The sequence below is a fragment of the Oncorhynchus mykiss genome, chromosome 13, assembly GCF_057628025.1.
Source record: "Oncorhynchus mykiss isolate SJ-2025 chromosome 13, ASM5762802v1, whole genome shotgun sequence".
NCBI lineage: Eukaryota > Metazoa > Chordata > Actinopteri > Salmoniformes > Salmonidae > Oncorhynchus > Oncorhynchus mykiss.
In genome coordinates, this window is record NC_143034.1 from 55,961,178 (window position 1) to 55,976,954 (window position 15,777).

General features: G+C 44.5%; 1 protein-coding gene across 2 annotated transcripts in view; it reads right to left on the bottom strand.

Annotated features, from left to right (window-relative positions):
• The window catches only part of LOC110486590 (glutamate receptor ionotropic, NMDA 2C-like), an 86,000-nt gene extending 71,023 nt beyond the window's left edge, over positions 1 to 14,977 (bottom strand). For both annotated transcript variants that reach the window (XM_021558310.3, XM_090196824.1), the window contains exon 1: positions 13,604 to 14,977. The gene's annotated coding sequence lies outside the window, so the exon portion shown is untranslated. The remainder of the gene's footprint in view (positions 1 to 13,603) is intronic.
• Positions 14,978 to 15,777: the final 800 nt, after the last annotated feature.

Below are 15,777 nucleotides of genomic sequence, written 5' to 3' on the forward strand. Positions count from 1 at the left end.
ACATCCTCTCTCTCAGGTGAGACCATGGCCAGTATATTATTACCTACATCTCTCAGGTGAGACCATGGCCAGTATATTATTACCTACATCTCTCAGGTGAGACCATGGCCAGTATATTATTACCTACATCCTCTCTCAGGTGAGACCATGGCCAGTATATTATTACCTACATCTCTCAGGTGAGACTATGGCCAGTATATTATTACCTACATCTCTCAGGTGAGACCATGGCCAGTATATTATTACCTACATCTCTCAGGTGAGACTATGGCCAGTATATTATTACCTACATCTCTCAGGTGAGACCATGGCCAGTATATTATTACCTACATCCTCTCTCAGGTGAGACTATGGCCAGTATATTATTACCTACATCCTCTCTCTCAGGTGAGACTATGGCCAGTATATTATTACCTACATCTCTCAGGTGAGACCATGGCCAGTATATTATTACCTACATCTCTCAGGTGAGACTATGGCCAGTATATTATTACCTACATCCTCTCTCTCAGGTGAGACCATGGCCAGTATATTATTACCTACATCCTCTCTCTCAGGTGAGACTATGGCCAGTATATTATTACCTACATCTCTCAGGTGAGACCATGGCCAGTATATTATTACCTGCCTTCTCTCTCTCTGGTGAGACCATGGCCAGTATATTATAACCTACATCCTCTCTCTCAGGCGAGACCATGGCCAGTATATTATTTGTCAGGTGAGATCATTGCCAATATATTACCTAGCTTCTCTCTCTCTGGTGAGACCATTGCCAGTATTACCTACCTCCTCTCTCTCTGGTGAGACCATGGCCAATATGTTACCAAGCATCAATTCATTAATGGTTAAATTCAATAATGGTGCATACGTTCTCACCATAATTAACTCAAATTCCATTTAAAAAATGTTGTCAAATCTAAATCAGAGATTATTTGGCATATATACAGGATACAGTGAGGTGTACAGGAATATGACATTGCATTTTACCGTATACTATTGAAGTAACAATTCGTTTGATGATTTCCCAAACAGTGCCAACAACCTCCAAAGACTGACTCGTCCCTCTTGTCTCACTACTAACCAAACAAGAGTTTCGCCAGGAACATCAGTGCAAAGGACTTGGTGGGGAACTTTTGTTCAGACAGAATGGCAGACATTATGCTCGTTAGAGTATTTTCCTGCTGAAGCTTGAGAAATTAATATACAATTACATTGGGTTAGAATTAATACTATGAAAACTTGGTTCGGAAAGGCCATTGACACTTGCACTAATACAGTAAGTGATTCCAATACTTTATTTTAAGTCAGTTAAGAACAAATTTGTATTTACAATGACGGCCTATACCAGACCCGGACGACGCTGGGCCAATTGTGCGCCACCCTATGGGACTCCAAATCACGTCCGGTTGTGATACAGCCTGGAATCAAACCAGGGTAACTGTAGTGAGGCAGTGATGCAGTGCCTTAGACTGCTGCGCCACTCGGGAGCCCAATACATGTCAGTGATATGATTTTTTTTCTCCCATCAGCATCAACACTGCCGTAGTAACAGAATCATGGATGACTTGGACTGTTTGCTGCATGATAAAAGACTGACCACATAAATACATCCCTGTTATGTAAAAATCCACAGAATTCATCATTTAAAAAAGTTACTGTTTTCATACAAAGAAATGGGACAATTACAGTGACAACTGAACACTTAAAACAATAAAACACACATGCAAGGTAGGACATATACAGCTATCTCCCAGCTCCCAGGCAAAAAGCCTTTATGTTGCCGCAGCGGATCACGGGAGGCAAGTACTCGCCACACACAGCAGTTTTGAATGACGACCATGTTGTTAGGTCCCACTCCTCCAGGCCACAAACTGTTATGTGCTACTCCCGGCTCCCACCTTTCACACCCTACTAGGAGGTCATCAGAGCAAGTATGACGGCAATGCGTCTTACGGCCCTGCCACAGAGGTTCAATTCTCAAATAAGTCAGTGTCACAACAGTGTCCTTGATGTGGTGCTGTAACCAGTTTAACATGTGTTATGCTAATGTACCATTCTGTACTCTCGGTAGGAATCAAAGCTGTATATAGGCAGGCAATATGCAGAACAGGCAAATATAGCTGACTATTTTGGTTGATTACCAACAAAATAATTATTGAATCACAAAGCATAACAGAAAATGCATACAGCATTTATTTCCCTCTAAATCAGACCGTCCCCACCCATATCTCCCTGAGGAATACATGTTTGTGTGATGTTACCGTACCACATGTATAGCTAGTTCCATTTTTTGGGGTGGTCCTGGGCCAAAAATCCTGTTCACTAGCTAGCATTATCATCTACATGCGAAACAATCTGCATATCTAGCTTTAGCAAGCAAATGTTAGCTAGCTGAAATAAAGGCATTGGGCATCTTGTAGGGTTTATGCAGTGTAGCTACATGATGCCATCGTTAGATTTCTTTGAGTACAAAACAGTCTAAATACAGAAGGCGTTAGTTAGCTTGCTAAGTAGCCTTGTTAGCTAGCTTGAACATTGAACACTAGCAGCTAACATAGCTAGCAGGCTAAACATGTAACCCAACACTTACCTAACATTACCAGTCCATGACAACGGTGGCCATCTGGGAGTCACTCTTTCACCTTTCAAAATGTATTCACATTTTTCTGGAGTTTATAGATTGGTCATGAGCTTCTTTGTTTCTTTTGGGGTCGAGTTGATTCAGATCCAAGAACCGAGAATGATGCTTGTTGGCTTCACACCACCTTCACCTGGTTTGTTTCTGGCGGCTGTAATGTTAGGTTGCAAGTGACTTTCACTTTCTCTCCAGCTCTGGGGCAGCAGGGGCATTCGAGTTGGCGGGATTAACACAAAGACACTCCCAGCCTAGAAGGCCAGCCCAAGATGGCTCAGGGCTCAACCCCCTTGTTTTTGTTCAAAGTGAAAACACAACAAAAGAAGTGGGGAGCATTGGGTCGCCTACAACCTGCTGATTTCTGATTTAAGATGATGCTTTTGGATTTGAGGGTGTGTAAGGTAGAATGGGTTTGGACGTTTACAGTGTGTCCTGTCTCTGTGGTGTTAGTAGGGCAAAGGCCAGCATGTTAAGTCCTGTCTCTGTGTGTCAGTGGTACGATGACAGGCAGGTTGTTGTTAATAACTTAGCAGATGTCCTGTCTCTGTGTGTCAGTGGTACGATGACAGGCAGGTTGTTGTTAATAACTTAGCAGATGTCCTGTCTCTGTGTGTCAGTGGTACAATGACAGGCAGGTTGTTGTTAATAACTTAGCAGATGTCCTGTCTCTGTGTGTCAGTGGTACGATGACAGGCAGGTTGTTGTTAATAACTTAGCAGATGTCCTGTCTCTGTGTGTCAGTGGTACAATGACAGGCAGGTTGTTAATAACTTAACAGATGTCCTGTCTCTGTGTGTCAGTGGTACAATGACAGGCAGGTTGTTAATAACTTAACAGATGTCCTGTCTCTGTGTGTCAGTGGTACAATGACAGGCAGGTTGTTAATAACTTAACAGATGTCCTGTCTCTGTGTGTCAGTGGTACAATGACAGGCAGGTTTTTAATAACTTAGCAGATGTCCTGTCTCTGTGTGTCAGTGGTACAATGACAGGCAGGTTGTTGTTAATAATTTAACAGATGTCCTGTCTCTGTGTGTCAGTGGTTCAATGACAGGCAGGTTGTTAATAACTTAGCAGATGTCCTGTCTCTGTGTGTCAGTGGTACAATGACAGGCAGGTTGTTAATAACTTAACAGATGTCCTGTCTCTGTGTGTCAGTGGTTCAATGACAGGCAGGTTGTTAATAACTTAACAGATGTCCTGTCTCTGTATGTCAGTGGTACAAAGACAGGCAGGTTGTTAATAACTTAACAGATGTCCAGTCTCTGTGTGTCAGTGGTACAATGACAGGCAGGTTTTTAATAACTTAGCAGATGTCCTGTCTCTGTGTGTCAGTGGTACAATGACAGGCAGGTTGTTGTTAATAATTTAACAGATGTCCTGTCTCTGTGTGTCAGTGGTTCAATGACAGGCAGGTTGTTAATAACTTAGCAGATGTCCTGTCTCTGTGTGTCAGTGGTACAATGACAGGCAGGTTGTTAATAACTTAACAGATGTCCTGTCTCTGTGTGTCAGTGGTTCAATGACAGGCAGGTTGTTAATAACTTAACAGATGTCCTGTCTCTGTATGTCAGTGGTACAAAGACAGGCAGGTTGTTAATAACTTAACAGATGTCCAGTCTCTGTGTGTCAGTGGTACAATGACAGGCAGGTTGTTAATAACTTAGCAGATGGGTAATAATGTAGGACTACTACATTTCCATGTCATCTTCATGTAGCTGCAGCACAGGACAAAGGTGATAATGTCTCATACTATATTGAAAATGCACAGAACATATTTGTTGCCAACACAAACAGACAGGTCATATAGAACCAATATGTCATCATTGCCAGACCCATTAGGAATGAAACCCAATGAAAGACTATATACTGTGTCATCAGCCAACATTTGATCATTAATCACATTTTCTGTTTGATCAATTATTTTAAGGGCAATACATCAAAGGCACAAGGGTATACAACGAATTTCTCAATGCCAAGAATACAGTAACGTGTTGTCCTGTCATTTGACAAATGTTGATATCCACTGTATATCTCTACACACCCTTATCACATTTATAGCACCAAACTCCATCCTCTGCATTTGCTTTGTCAGCACTCTCTGTGGCGAGATTGAACAGATTGTATGTGGAAGGGCGTGAGGGTAATACTCTTTGAGAGGCAGTAGCAGATTACAATGGTATCCGGGGTGTAATCTATTTTACCTAACACGTGTTTACTTGAGCCTTTCGCAGCACTGGCCTGGCATGATTCATCAGTCATGTCCTTCTCACCCTGGTCATGCTAACACAGGTGGACAGAGCCTTCAGAAAGTATTCACACAGCTTGACTTTTTCCACGTGTTGTTGTGTCACAGCCTGAATTTAAAATGGATTACATTTCAATTGTGTGTCACTGATCTACACACAATACCTCATAATGTCAAAGTGGAATTATGTTTCTCATGGCTTCTGGAGGGAAATGCTGTAGGAATGCTCAACCGGTGTCACTCATTCAGCCGACAGAAACTTTCAACCTGTTCTCGCCATTAAGCAGCTAGTCCGAGTCAGAGGCCGAGCCTTCTCTGGTCTCTACTCCTCCCGTTACGGGGTCTGAGATGCCGAAGCCTCCCACCATTAGCTCTGACACATTGAAAACCATAGTCATTGGCGACTCCATTACCCGTTGTATTAGACTTAAAACAAACCATCCAGCGATCATACACTGTTTACCAGGGGGCAGGGCTACCGACGTTAAGGCTAATCTGAAGATGGTGCTGGCTAAAGCTAAAACTGGTGAGTGTAGAGAGTATAGGGATATTGTTATCCACGTCGACACCAACGATGTTAGGAGGAAACAGTCAGAGGTCACCAAGCACAACATAGCTTCAGCGTGTAAATCAGCTAGAAAGATGTGTCGGCATCGAGTAATTGTCTCTGGCCCCCTCCCAGTTAGGGGGAGTGATGAGCTCTACAGCAGAGTCTCACAACTCAATCGCTGGTTGAAAACTGTTTTCTGCCCCTCCCAAAAGATAGAATGTGTAGATAATTGGCCCTCTTTCTGGGACTCGCCCACAAACAGGACCAAGCCTGGCCTATTGAGGAGTGACGGACTCCATCCTAGCTGGAGGGGTGCTCTCATCTTATCTACGAACATAGACGGGGCTCTAACTCCCCTAGCCACACAATGAGATAGGGTGCAGGCCAGGCAGCAGGCTGTTAGCCAGCCTGTCAGCCAGCCTGTCAGCCTGTCTGCCACTAGCACAGTCAGTGTAGTCAGCTCAGCTATCCCCATTGAGACAGTGTCTGTGCCTCAACCTGGGTTGGGCAAAATTAAACATGGTGGTGTTCGCCTTAGCAATCTCACTGGAATAAAGACCTCCTCCATTCCTGCCATTATTGAACGAGATTGTGATACTTCACATCTCAAAATAGGGCTACTTAATGTTAGATCCCTCACTTCCAAGGCAGTTATAGTCAATGAACTAATCACTGATCATAATCTTGATGTGATTGGCCTGACTGAAACATGGCTTAAGCCCTTTCTGTGTTAAATGAGGCCTCACCTCCTGGTTACACTAGTGACCATAGTGTAACCAGGAAAGGCGGAGGTGTTGCTAACATTTATGATAGCAAATTTCAATTTACAAAAGAAAACGTTTTCAACTTTTGAGCTTCTAGTAATGAAATCTATGCAGCCTACACAATCACTTTTTATAGCTACTGTTTACAGGCCTCCTGGGCCATATTCAGCTTTCCTCACTGAGTTCCCTGAATTCCTATCGAACCTTGCAGTCATGGCAGATAATATTCACATTTTTGGTGACTTTAATAGTCACATGGAAAAGTCCACAGACCCACTCTAAAAGGCTTTCGGAACCATCACCGACTCAGTGGGTTTTGTCCAACATTTCTCCGGACCTACTCACTGCCACAGTCATACTCCGGACCTAGTTTTGTCCCGTGCAATAAATGTTGTGGATCTTATTGATTTTCCTCATAATCCTGGACTGTCGGACAACCATTTTATTACGTTTGCAATTGCAACAAATAATCTGCTCAGACCCCAACCAAGGAACGTGCTATAAATCCGAAGATTCCTAGATGCCCTTCCAGACTCCCTCCGCCTACCCAAGGACGTCAGAGTACAAAAATCAGTTAACCACCTAACTGAGGAACTCAATTTAACCTTGCGCAATACCCTAGATGCAGTCACACCCCCAAAAACAAAAAACATTTGTCATAAGTAACTAGCTCTCTGGTATACAGAAAATACCCGAACTCTGAAGCAAGCTTCCAGAAAACTGGAACTGAAATGGCGCCACACCAAACTGGAAGTCTTCCGACTAGCTTGGAAAGACAGTACCGTGCAGTATCGAAGAGCCTTCACTGCTGCTCGATCATCCTATTTTTCCAACTTAATTGAGGAAAATAAGAACAATCCAAAATTTATTTTTGATACTGTCACAAAGTTAACTAAAAACCAGCATTCCCCAAGAGAGGATGGCTTTCACTTCAGCAGTGATAAATTCATGAACTTCTTTGAGGAAAAGATCATGATCATTAGAAAGCAAATTACGGACTCCTCTTTAAATCTGAGTATTCCTCCAAACCTCAGTTGTCCTGAGTCTGCACAACTCTGCCAGGACCTAGGATCAAGGGAGACACTCAAGTGTTTTAGAACTATATCTCTTGACACAATGATGAAAATAATAATGGCCTCTAAACCTTCAAGCTGCATACTGGACCCTATTCCAACTAAACTACTGAAAGAGCTGATTCCTGTGCTTGGCCCTCCTATGTTGAACATAATAAGCGGCTATCGATCCACCTTATCTGTGTACCAAACTCACTAAAAGTGGCAGTAATAAAGCCTCTCTTGAAAAAGCCAAACCTTGACCCAGAAAATATAAAAAACTGTCGGCCTATATGCCTCCCATTCCTCTCAAAAATTTTAGAAAAATCTGTTGCGCAGCAACTCACTGCCTTCCTGAAGACAAACAATGTATACAAAATGCTTCAGTCTGGTTTTAGACCCCATCATAGCACTGAGACTGCACTTGTGAAGGTGGTAAATGACCTTTTAATGGCGTCAGACCGAGGCTCTGCATCTGTCCTTGTGCTCCTAGACCTTAGTGCTGCTTTTGATACCATCGATCACCACATTCTTTTGGAGAGATTGGAAACCCAAATTGGTCTACACAGAGTTCTGGCCTGGTTTAGATCTTATCTGTCGGAAGTTTGTCTCTGTGGATGGTTTGTCCTCTGACAAATCAGCTGTAAGTTTCCTCAAGGTTCCATGCATCCTGTTTGCAATAAGGTACTAAAGTAATACGGCAAAAAATGGCAAATAAATTAACTTTTTGTCCTGAACACGAAGCGTTATGTTTGGGGCAAATCCAACACAACACCTCTGAGTACCACTCTTCATATGTTCAAGCATGGTGGTGGCTGCATAATGTTAGGTGTATGCTTGTCATTGGAAAGGACTAGAGAGTTTTTTAGGATAAATAAACGGAATAAAGCTAAGCACAGGCAAAAATCTAGAGGAGAACTTGGTTCAGTCTGCTTTCCAACAGACACTGGGAGACAAATTCACCTTTCAGCATTACCTAAAACACAAGGCCAAATATACACTGGAGTTGCTTACCAAGACGGCATTGAATTTTCCTGAGTGGCCTAGTTACAGTTTTGAATTAAATTGGCTTGAAAATCTATGGCAAGACCTGAAAATGGCTGTCTAGCAAATGATCAAAAACCAACTTGACAGAGCTTGAAGAATTCCTTAAAGAATAATGGAAAATATTGTACAATCCAGGTGTCCAGAGCTGTAATCGCTGCCAAAGGTGATTCTAACCTGTATTGACTCAGGGGGTTGAATAATTTCTAATCAAGATATATTAGTGCTTTATTTTCCATTCATTAAAAAAAACATTAAAATGTTCTTCCACTTTGACATAACAGAGTATTTTGTGAAGATCTTTGTCAATAAATCACAATTAAATATATTTTAATCCCACTTTGTAACACAACAAAATGTGGAAAAGGTCAAGGGGGTGTGATGCTTTCTGAAGGCACTGTAAATCACGGTGTGAAGTGAGAAACGGTTGGGTTGACATGGTCATGGTGGTGTAAGCTTTGGGTTGTAGTAGTCCTGGCTTTTGGCCGTGCTGTCTGTGGCCCTCATGTGCGTCCGTATGGCATGTGGAGCAGAGATCAGGATAAAACCCTGGTTAAGCCGAGGTCCATGGCTGACGATGGGGATGGGAGAATCCCCTCCCGGTCCAGATGTCACCATCCTGCTCTGACAGCTGACTTGCTGGCTGCTGCCCACCCATCCGCCCTGACAGACCCCTCACACAAGCACGAACCCACGTATGAACATACCACTTTGTTTAATAATCTACCTCTGGGATACAGTATACTATACGGTTACCATCCCATCGAGTGTTTGCTGCTTTAAACATTGTGTTGCCATGTGCTGAGACCAGCGACAACACTAAGTTCCGCCTCTCTCTCTGACATCTCACTAACATGCCAAAACTGGGCCAGATACATGTCTCTTCTCATACACATGGTTACAAATGCTGTTCTACAGAGACCCATGAAAGCTATAGTCATAAAGCATCTGACTTTTATACGTTTTCAGTGGAGCTAAAGTATTGATTGAAGTGAAAGTGTTGGTGCAAAAATGAATTGAAGGTACTGATAAACTGAATGTACCCTTATTAAGTTCTTTAAATGAGCCCTGAGGGACTTCTTTGCCCAAAACTCCAACTTTGTGGTTTTATCACTTTGTCAAGGCTGCATCACAGAACCCCAAACCTGATTCATATAAATGAATCATGCCCACTCCAAGCTTTTCAAACGGAATTAGAGATGTTCTTTATATTGTGATTTGGACAGCCATGGCATCGATATCTAATTGCAGTAAACAGAACATCAATTCTCAGGAATGGGTTCTAAGGTTGTAGTCGTACTAGTGAAATACTATGTCCGACACAAACAAGCGTGAATAGATGGCAATTAGGCTACTACATTTTTTTCCCATTACAAATCACACATGCACACACACATTCTCACAGATGCACACTCGTACGATCTAAGGTGAGAGAGAGAGAGAGAGAGAGAGAGAGAGAGAGAGAGAGAGAGAGAGAGAGAGAGAGAAGGATGAGAAGACACCGCTCTGCTCCCCCAGCCAGGCAACATTGTGTCAGTTTTCCTTTTCAACAGCGACAGGACGTTAGACAAGGTGCACACAGCACTGCACCCTGAATACAAATGGGGACCGGAGTCTCTGTTGCCCGTGAAGCAGTACAGCGGCAATAAACTTCTGGAGGAGAACGACACTGACTGAAGCCAGCCTCTAAATTCCCCTTTAAAATATCACCGGAGACCTGTACCCCCTGCTACGTGAGTGCTGCAGGGGCATACTATAACATACACACCAGGCAGCAAACACACATAACTGTTACAGTTCATGTGTTTCTCAACATGTAATTATCCCCTACTTCATGAGGGCCATATATCACTGGAAAAGGATTACGTGACGACGCAGCGTCGTTGGTTCTGGGTGGAATTCACTTCTTACTTGACGTTGGCTCGATTGCTCTGGTATGAAGCCACCTTCCCCCTGCAGTAAATTGTTGACTGCTCAGTGTGTGCTTGTCTGGCTTGTCCCTGTGGCTTGATCAATTTGCATCTCATGCATGTGTGTCTTGTTTGTTTGTTCAGGTGTAAAGGCCACTTGTCATTTTACCAGCCTTCTGTCTCCACCTCCCTCCTATCCCCCTTCTCCATGCCCTTTCTCCACTCAGAGTTGAGGGATGTGTTGCTGTGTGGAGGGACAGGGGGAGACTGGGTGAGGATGGGGTGAGGACTGATAGCTCTACCATTTCATTAAGTTGATCAGCTCTGAGTGTCGTGGGGCAGGCTGGACAGCTGACGAAGCAGCAGCTAACCCTGAGACAAGAGCTCTGGAGGTCATTGGAGACACACTGGGAGGGGAGGGAACAAACAGCCAGCTAATGGGACTTGGTGTGTGGTCTCCTAGTTTAGCGCAGACCAGACAGAGTGCACATTTCACAACTGACCAATGAGGACAGTTGTTTTAGACTGGAACCACAGACTCACCTTGTTAGCATGTATGTGTAACCAATGTGAAATTGCTAGCTAGCGTTTCAATCGGTGACGTCACTCGCTCTGAGACCTTGAAGTAGTTGTTCTCCTTGCTCTACAAGGGCAGCGGCTTTTGTGGAGCGATGGGTAACGATGCTTCGAGGGTGGCTGTTGTCTATGTGTGCAGAGGGTCCCTGGTTCGAGCCCAGGTAGGGGCGAGGAGAGGGACGGAAGCTATACTGTTTCATATGCACAGATTAGGTGCACATGCATGCACCATTAAAGCAGGACAAACACCCAGTGGAGAATGCTGTGATTATCCTCATGTTTGTGCTCTATGAGTCTAAACTACACAGCTAAAGAGAAAGTTAAGTGTAAACATTGGCGAACCCTTTCTGTGTGCAGTGCTGTGTGTGTAATAGTGGTTGAGTATGACTGTGTGATGTAGTGGAGGATGGCTGGATTAAGCCCAGCATCTGTTAAAAAACATCTCGGCTTGATTGCTGATTTGATTTATTCTCTAGGTGACCTACTGTACGCCCCTCCCCCAGTCCCGTGTCCTTCAGGGTTTAACCCTATGTTGCCCTGCTCTATAGTGTCACTCAAGGTTGAGGATGTCTGGATATTTTCAACCCTAAAAGCCTCTTTTAAAAAAGCCCTCCAAAAACAATATACAAGTAGACAGGTGAGATATTGTACATTTTGGTCTCCCATGGTAGGATGGTTCGAATGAGTGTGTGTGCCTCTGTTCGTTGGTGAGTCAGAATGTGTGTGTGTGTATGTAAGTGTGCATGTGCGTGTGGGTGCTTGTGCGTTTGCAATAGTGTGTGTGTGTGTGTTTTAGCGTCAGTGTGTGACTGAGTGCTTGTGTCTGCATCTGTGTGTGTGTGTAAGCACGCATGTGTGTGTGCGTCTGTGTGTGTGTGTATTCCATGCTATGTGATGACCAGTTCTAGAAGAGGGGAGCCAGCATACCCAGGGATCAATGCATCGTTCCTCTGTCACACAGAGCCTTGCTTCCAAATATGGGACGTCTCATCTGTTAACCCTCTCCCCCCAACACACACACACACACACACACACACACACACACACACACACACACACACACACACACACACACACACACACACACACACACACACACACACACACACACACACACAAACACACACACACACACACACACACACACACACACACACACACATACACCCTTATTCACTATACATCTCATCAGGGAAACCACGATATAGAACAACTGGTACTGAACTGTCGACTGTTTATAATACATTATTTAATTCTGCTCACACATTTTTCTCTCCCAAGTGAAACTCACAGAGAAAAGGTAGACACAGTAATGCATAATGCCAATGTACTATGTTGGCATACAAATCTCCAACCTGTTAGGCAGGTAATGCATGGAACTAGACAATCTGCCTTGGTCAGAACCAGGCTCACACACACTCCAGCTGGTCTAAAAACACCACAGGTATTAGGAAATGGTCTCGGAAGCACTCAGGTGAAATGCCCCTCCCAAAATGATAAAACCGGGTGGTTGATCTTTTTTCGTAACTGTCTTTGTTCAGAGCAGTGCCACTGTCTTACAGGAAACCCTAACGGGGTTCATACAGTGTATATGGATATCCACGTTGACAAGTTCTCCCTGCTTGGGGTTCTCTCACCTGTATCTGACCTTGAACGTTGTTGTGGATACGGTCATTGTAGTTTGAATAACGTGGTCAGTTTAACAATCCCATTTCAACAATCAATTTAACAAGTTCACTTTCTCTCTCCTTCTTTCTCTTTCTCTCTCTCTCCCTCTCTTTCTTTCATAATTTCATTCTTCTATCTTTCTTCATCTTTCTCTTTCTTCCTTCAGTTGAACTGCAAACGCAGGGTGGGAGTGCCATAACAGAAGACAATTGACAGGTAGAGTTTGTCTACAGAACGTCAAGGAACTGCTCTGTATTCATGAAACTAAAGCACTGGGATGGATGCTAGCATAATTACAGAAGTCTCATTCACTCTCCTGTCCCACAGGACCAAAGTCACTCCTCAGTGGCAATTCAATTTCTCTGGCAGTTTCAGCATGCAGTGTACAACTGCAGCCCTTCTCAGCTGTTCTGTTTTTCCTGTTTATAATGATGAATCTATCAACTTTGCCAAATCCTCAGTGACACTGTGAAGTAAAGCACAGCCACAGACACACAGGCACAGTCATACTGCCACACGGTCCCACAGCCACAGACACACAGGTACAGTCATACTGCCACACGGTCCCACAGCCACAGACACACAGGCACAGTCATACTGCCACACGGTCACACAGCCACAGACACACAGGCACAGTCATACTGCCACACGGTCACACAGCCACAGACACACAGGCACAGTCATACTGCCACACGGTCCCACAGCCACAGACACACAGGTACAGTCATACTGCCACACGGTCACACAGCCAACAGCCAGTCCTTTGATGCCTTACACAGGTCCTGTGATCTAGTCCCCACAGTTCACAGTAAACTGTTTATTTAGTTCCAACTTCCAAGCATACATTACATTTCATCTGACTTGAGTGGGAGGAGGATGGGTCTGCTATCTACACCGTCTCTTTACTTTGGAAGAGCAAAACAAACACATGTAGCACCTGTGACAAAGCAGCAGCCTCCTTTACAATATTACATTGTACATTACAATATTGACAGCAGCCCATTGCAATCACATTTGTTTTTGGAATTATTTCAATCCAGCCGACCCCTCTCTGTCTGGTACAAGCAGGCAGTCTGAGACAGTAAAGTGTGGTGGGTCTGGGTACAGCTCTAGGCTAGGCAGTGGTAGGGGAAGGGAAAGGGAAGGTGATCCATTACCTGCGTTGGCAATCCGCATCCAGCCCTGGCTCCCACTGGCTCATTCCGTGTCCGTGGCTTCAGCTGTCCTGCTTCTCTTTTTTCCCTTGTCTCCCTTCCCTCACTCCCCCGCTCCCTTCCTTTCGGCACTTGTTTGAGTCTATTTCAGTAGCAACAGAGGAGCCCGCTGCGACCGTGGCATGGTTTCCAGCACTTTGGCAGAAGGTCACATTATCTCTTGCTGGTAAGGGAGGTGGGGTGGGGGGTGGAAGTATGGATAGAGTGATGGAGGGTGATTGAAGAAAGCAGGTGCAAGAGGAAAGAAGGAGCAACTCATAAACAGAATGAGGCAGTCCACGGCCGTAGTGACAGGCTAATTTCCAGTGTAAGGCGTGAGGATAGAAGTTGGAACAGCTAGCCCCAGAGAGGCTTGTTACGGTAACAAGTCCCAGAGCGTTGTGCGAGGTGGGCTGTGTCTGTATGTGTGTATGTGAGTATGTGTGTGCTCAATAGGGCAGAGAGTGTATATATGTACTATTGTAATGAAGCATACCGCATAGGTGTTTGCGTGTGTGTGTGTGTGTGTGTGTGTGTGTGTGTGTGTGTGTGTGTGTGTGTGTGTGTGTGTGTGTGTGTGTGTGTGTGTGTGTGTGTGTGTGTAATTTCTGTGTCTTGGCTGGTCTTCAGCAGCCTCTCACCTCTGATTACACATCTAATCTGTATCCACTTCCTGGCCAAGAGAAAATATCTCAGAAGTGGCCCAATAACGCAGTTAGAGCCATAAAAAAACAACCGAAAACAAGTGATCGATTCAGTGAAATTCTTCACGTCTTCCGACAGTCAAGACTGCGCCCGACGCCCTCTTCCTTCTCTCACTGCCCACTGCTGTCGCGCCCAGGTGAAAGAAACAGATGTACTCCATCTTTTTGATGACACACTCATCGACTATATGTCAATTTCTCATCGAATTCACGTCTGCAGGATAACCTGAGCCTCTGGTTGCTCCCCGTGCTCTCCAGCGGCACGCTGGCCCCTCCATTAAGTAAGACACAGTGCTGTCCAGATGCTGGGCTTGGGTCTGCTAGTTCCAACGCCCACAGACAGATGGCCCAGACAGAGGACAGCAGCAGCAGGTCAGCCGGTGAGCTTCCAAATCGCTCTTGATGCAGGTTGTTGCATGGATCCCTGAAACCTTTAGTGGCCGTGTTCAATGCACTTGTTGTTCCCGTGTGCCCCTTCCTCTTCTTGCACCTGTGTCCCTCCTTCCCCCTGTGTTGCCTGTAGCCTCTTTACTCTGTCCCGTTGTAATCCTGGCTTCTACACTCCATGTCACAGGAAGGGCTTGTGAGTCCCAATCATTATGTAGTAAGGATTTATCCTTTGATTCTCTCTCTCTCTCCCTCTCTCTCTCACTCCCTCTCTGCTTACTATTTCTCCACCCCTCCCCTCGGCCTCTCCGTTTCTACTGCTCGGCACTGCCCGCTATCTGCAACTCATTCAACGTGACTCCATATTCATTCATTCTCTCTCTCTCTCTCTCTCTCTCTCTCTCTCTCTCTCTCTCTCTCTCTCTCTCTCTCTCTCTCTCTCTCTCTCTCTCTCTCTCTCTCTCTCTCTCTCTCTCTCTCTCTCTCTCTCTCTCTCTCTCTCTCTCTCTCTCTCTCTCTCTCTCTCTCTCTCTCTCTCTCTCTCTCTCTCTCTCTCTCGGCATACATGGTATGCCTTACCTTCTCTCTACCTCTCCTCTCTCTCCCTCTCTTCTCTCTCTTATATGTTTATCTCTATCCCCCCTCTCTCTCTCCCCCTTTCTCTCTCTTTCTCTCTCTCTCAATTTCAATGTTAAATTGAAGGGCTTTATTGGCATAGGAAATGTATGTTTACATTGCCAAAGCAAGTGAAATAGATAGTAAACAAAAGTGAAATGAACAATAAAAATGAACAGTAAATATTACACTTACAAAAGTATTTCTCTCTCTTTCTCTCTCTCCCCACTCTCTTTTTTAATTCTCCATTGTGTCTCTGTCTATATTTTTTCTCTTTCCCTCTCTCTCTCTTTTTGTCTGCCCTCTGTCTGTCCGTTATCTGACACTGAAGTGCACTCCAGTACTTTTGGGAGACACTATTATAAGTGAATGCAAATACTGTAGGTTTTGAGGAGAGGAACCAATGACAACTAAATAAGTAGGGAACCATTC